Source organism: Nerophis lumbriciformis, linkage group LG01, assembly GCF_033978685.3.
Source record: "Nerophis lumbriciformis linkage group LG01, RoL_Nlum_v2.1, whole genome shotgun sequence".
NCBI lineage: Eukaryota > Metazoa > Chordata > Actinopteri > Syngnathiformes > Syngnathidae > Nerophis > Nerophis lumbriciformis.
Window position 1 is genome coordinate 4,609,001 of NC_084548.2, and position 6,000 is coordinate 4,615,000.

A 6,000-nucleotide genomic window follows, 5' to 3' on the forward strand; every position below is an offset into this window, starting at 1 on the left:
CCCGCCACCCCCGTGGCCGGGGGCTCGTAACAGGGGTCACTCCGCGCGCTCCGCCCGCGCAGCTTACCTGCCCGCCACCCCTGTTGCCGGGGGCCCGTAACAGGGGTCACTCCGCGCGCAGTGCGCTCACGAAAGGGGTGGGGCTCACCCTGGTTGATATAGACAGCAGGACGGTGGCCATGGAAGTTGGAACCCGCTAAGGAGTGTGTAACAACCCACCTGCCGAATCAACTAGCCCTGAAAATGGATGGCGCTGGAGCGTCGGGCCCATACCCGGCCGTCGCCGGCAGCGAGACGCGCTTGGAGGTGCGCTCAGCGCGGCTCCCATATGATTGCGCACTGGTGTGCGTCTGGGTCGTGACAGCGTGGCACGCGAATGTCTGTGCTGCATTGGATCAGTCTCCTTTCTTTAACAGGCAAAAGCTTTATAACCTCACTAATGCCTTGCATCGTCTATATTAGATATATAACAACGGGCGGGTGCGGGCGGGTGCGGTTCTGATCAAATGTTACATCGGGTGGATGGCGGATGGTTGACGACTTTCTGATGCGGTTGCGGATGAAATAATTGCCTATCCGCGCATCTCTAGTACATATATTTATTTCTGTCAAAAGGAAAAAAAAATAATTACATTTAGTGAGAAAATATGAAGTACTTTATTAACACATACTTTCCAGGTATTTGCGAGCCACATAAAATGATGTCTTGGGTTTGACACCTGTGATTTACGTGAATCGGTAATTTGACGTAATTTGGCCAGTATAATAATAATAATAGATTTTATTTGTAAAAAGCACTTTACATTGAGTAAACAACTTCAAAGTGCTACAGTGTATTCAAAAAAATAAAATAAAAAGATAATAAAAAATAAATAAAAAATAAAAACTATATAGCTAAAACTAGTATGCATATATCTAACAAAAGGTTTTTTTTAAAAAAAAAAAGAAGGGTTTGTATGCCTTTTTTAAAAGCATCCACAGTCTGTGGTGCCCTCAGGTGGTCAGGGAGAGCATTCCACAGACTGGGAGCGTCGGAGCAGAAAGCCCGGTGTCCCATTGTTCGTAGCTTTGTCCTCGGAGGTTGGAGGAGGTTAGCCTGTCCAGAGCAGAGGTGTCGTGTGGAGGATTTGGGGGTGAGCAGTTCTTTGAGGTAGAGGGGGGCATTTCCATGGAGGCACTGATGGGTAAGTAGGGAGACCAATAAAAGTACCGAATTCGGTATTCGTCCCTACTCCAGAATATTGCATTTGTCCACCAACATCCTGACTGAAGATAGGAATCTCCCAAACTGATGTTTTTGTGTGGATATAAAATAGCTTTTGCCCGACTGTCAATCTTTCATTCTGCTACTTTTCATTAATTTTGCACCCGTTTTCTAATTTGTGTTTATTTTTTCCCTCCTCTTCCTGTAGCACCCAGGCCGCTTTAAAAAGGGCGATATTATTATTTTGTTTCTACATTTAAAATGCTTCCTTGTGATCTTGTGGTTCTATGGTCGGAATGTTGCAAAGATGATGTTTTACAGACCGCTTTCGAGCCGCTTTCTGACCGTCTCTTCAGCACGCGCCGTTTTGTGGGCGATCTTATTTACGTGGCTCACCTTCGACACCGTCTTTCCCCCGTCAACCATTTTATAATTATTAGCGCTTTGATTGGTTGAAACTTGTATTAGTAGATTGCACAGTACAGTACATATTTCGTACAATTGACCACTAATTGGTAACACCCAAATAAGTTTTTCAACTTGTACATGTTAATCAATTCATAGTATACCAGTGACGTGCAGTCACTAGAGGCAGGTGAGGCAGGGCCTCACCTGCCATCATGGAAAGAAAAAAAATGTAAAAAGAAAAAATATATATATTAAATTGTTAAATGTATCCAGTGATTATACTATAAAGTTATTTTCCATTTAACTTCACCAGTTTTAGATTATTTTTATTCAAAATCACTAAATTTTCCCATTTGCCGTTCAAATACTGAGAAGAGACGGTGCGGTGAACAGCAGCCAGTCGAGGCACGTCACTCAGTGCCTCAACATGGACAGACTCGACTAACTGCTGGCCTGCTGTGCAGTGAGACCGTATTGCTATATGAACTATATTATACATTTCCATAGTTTAGTTAGCTGAGGTATATAATGTACAGTGTATTTTGTCAACAACTGTATGTGTGTAACGTATTTCTTGTGCTGAGCGATCATAACACGGCTGCAAAAGACGCACTGTGTGAGGCTCGCCTCCTGCACCCCCGCCGTAGAATGCACGGCGGGGGTGCATATCAACTAAAGCCCACACTTAAACTTTCCACGTGCAAGATTGAATCTATTTAAAAAAGTTATTTCATAAGAAGCCAAAAAGTGCAAAAACAATAATGTTCGTGTTGGAGGAGTTGTGAATGACTTCAGGGCCACAACATTAGGTACACCTGCAGACTGCAGGTGTATCTAATTCACAACTCCTCCAACACGAACATCATTGTTTTTGCACTTTTTGGCTTCTTATTAAATAACTTTTGTAACCTATTTTTATGGGCTTTCCTCTTTGTGATGTTAAGTTCCTGTTATGCGCTGTTATACAGTATATGCCTTGAGCTCTTATTTTGAAGGTGCTAAGAGCGGAATTTTGACACGTTGGAGTGGAGCGGAAGTTTTTGAAAGAAGGTAAATAAAGTGGTCCTCGTGTAAACTGGAGCCTCCGTGTTTGTTATTTTGTAGTTTCATACAGCATAGGCGACATTTATAAACCCTCGGTTACACTTTTTTAAATAGATTCAATCTTGCACGTGGAAAGTTGAAGTGAGGGCTTTAGTTGATATAACACTCCCATCAGGGGGTGCATTAATCCAGCACAACAGCGGCGCATGGACTTCATTTATAAGTAAAGGTAAGACCATAATAACGTTTTTTTTATTAAATGTGCTTTTTTTGTGTGCTACAGTTTGTATGTGTAAAGTTAAAGTTAAGTTAAAGTAGCAATGATTGTCACACACACACTAGGTGTGGTGAAATTTGTCCTCTGCATTTGACCCATCCCCTTTTTCACCCCCTGGAAGGTGAGGGGAGCAGTGGGCAGCAGCGGCGCCACGCCCGGGAATAATTTTTGGTGATTTAACCCCCAATTCCAAGCCTTGATGCTGAGTGCCAAGCAGGGAAGAATGCTGGTATGAGCTTTTAAACATAACCCGTTAACTGCTGCCAATCAAATGGTGAATAAGATACTCTTTAGGGTTCATATGTTTGTAAATCTGACTGTGATGAAGTCAGTGCCTCACCAGCCATCAACCTCACCGCACGTCACTGTAGTATACAGTATATAAGTTCCAACTATACGCTAATATGCATTACAAATGGCAACAGCGGAGGATGCATGTGCATGTACGAGCCAGTCTGCCCCACAACAAGAGGATAGAGAAAAGGAGTTTATTGGCCACAGCGCGGACTACAATGGCGGACTCGCGCAAAGCTCTTCTGGTAAAACGTTACCATATATGGCGATATCTGCTGACGTCACAATTGGGGGAAAAACGTCAAAATTTGGGCAAATTCCAAACGGCTCATTTGGGGGAAGCATAAAAGGAAGGCAACACGGTTTTATAAATATCTTCCTCATGTCTCTAAGGTTTGATTTCACATTTTCCAGACTTATGCAGATCCCAAATAGGCAAAACCCAAAAGCAGTGAAGTTGTCACGTTGTGTAAATGGTAAATAAAAACAGAACACAATGATTTGCAAATCCTTTTCAACTTATATCCAATTGAATAGACTGCAAAGACAAGATATTTAATGTTCAAACTAAGAAACTGAATTTTTTTTGGCAAATAATAAATAACTTAGAATTTAATGGCAGCAACACATTGCAAAAAAGTTGTCACAGGGGCATTTTTACCACTGTGTTACATGGCCTTTCCTTTTAACAACACTCAGTAAACGTTTGGGAACTGAGGAGACACATTTTTGAAGCTTTTCAGGTGGAATTCTTTCCCATTCTTGCTTGATGTACAGCTTAAGTTGTAGATTGCGAAATCCCGAAATTCCTTGCAATAGCTGGTTGAGAAATGTTGTTCTTAAACAATTTGCTCACACATTTGTTGACAAAGTGGTGACCCTCGCCCCGTCCTTGTTTGTGAACGACCGAGCATTTCGTGGAAGCTGCTTTTATACCCAATCATGGCACCCACCTGTTCCCAATTTGCCTGTTCAACTCTGGGATGTTCCAAATAAGTGTTTGATGAGCATTCCTCAACTTTCTCAGTCTTTTTTGCCACTTGTGCCAGCTTTTTTTTTTTCAAACATGTTGCAGGCATCAAATTCCAAATGAGCTAATATTTGCAAAAAATAATGTTTTCTAGTTTGAACATTAAATATCTTGTCTTTGCAGTCTATTCAATTGAATATAAGTTGAAAAGGATTTGCAAATCATTGTATTCTGTTTTTATTGACCATTTACACAACGTGACAACTTCACTGCTTTTGGGTTTTGTACAGCAAGTACCAATAGTTAAGAAGACTTTTGACAAGAACAAGAAAGTTTGATCATATTACGCCTATACTGTATATATCTTTATATACATATATACATATATATATACCTATACTGGCTCACCTGCACTGGCTTCCTGTGCACTTAAGATGTGACTTTAAGGTTTTACTACTTACGTATAAAATACTACACGGTCTAGCTCCATCCTATCTTGCTGATTGTATTGTACCATATGTCCCGGCTAGAAATCTGCCTTCGAAGAACTCCGGCTTATTAGTGATTCCCAGAGCCCAAAAAAAGTATGCGGGCTATAGAGCGTTTTCTATTGGGGCTCCAGTACTATGGAATGTTCTAGAGGTAACAGTTAGAGATGCTACCTCAGTAGAAGCATTTAAGTCCCATCTTAAAATTCAATTGTATACTCTAGCTTTTAAATAAGCCCCTTTTTAGACCAGTTGATCTGCCGTTTATTTTATTTTCTCCTCTGCTCCCCTCTCCCTTGTGGAGGGGGGGAGCACAGGTCCGGTGGCCATGGATGAAGTGCTGGCTGTCCAGAGTCGGGACCCGGGGTGGACCGCTCGCCTGTGCATTGGTTGGGGACATCTCTGCGCTGCTGACCCGTCTCCACTCGGGATGGTGTCCTGCTGGCCCCACTATGGACTGGACTCTCACTATTATGCTAGATCCACTATGGACTGGACTCTCGCACTATTATGCTAGATCCACTATGGACTGGACTCTCACTATTATGTTAGATCCACTATGGACTGGACTCCCACTATTATGTTAGATCCACTATGGACTGGACTCCCACTATTATGTTAGATCCACTATGGACTGGACTCTCGCACTATTATGCTAGATCCACTATGGACTGGACTCTCACTATTATGTTAGATCCACTATGGACTGGACTCCCACTATTATGTTAGATCCACTATGGACTGGACTCCCACTATTATGTCAGATCCACTATGGACTGGACTCTCACTATTATGCTATATCCACTCTGGACTGGACTCTCACACTATTATGTTAGATCCACTATGGACTGGACTCTCACACTATTATGCTAGATCCACTATGGACTGGACTCTCACTATTATGCTAGATCCACTATGGACTGGACTCTCACTATTATGTTAGATCCACTACGGACTGGACTCTCACACTATTATGTTAGATCCACTATGGACTGGACTCTCACTATTATGTTAGATCCACTATGGACTGGACTCTCACTATTATGTTAGATCCACTATGGACTGGACTCTCACACTATTATGTTAGATCCACTATGGACTGGACTCTCACACTATAATGTTAGATCCACTATGGACTGGACTCTCACTATTATGTTAGATCCACTATGGACTGGACTCTCACTATTATGCTAGATCCACTATGGACTGGACTCTCACACTATTATGTTAGATCCACTATGGACTGGACTCTCACACTATTATGTTGGATCCACTATGGACTGGACTCTCACTATTATGTTAGATCCACTATGGA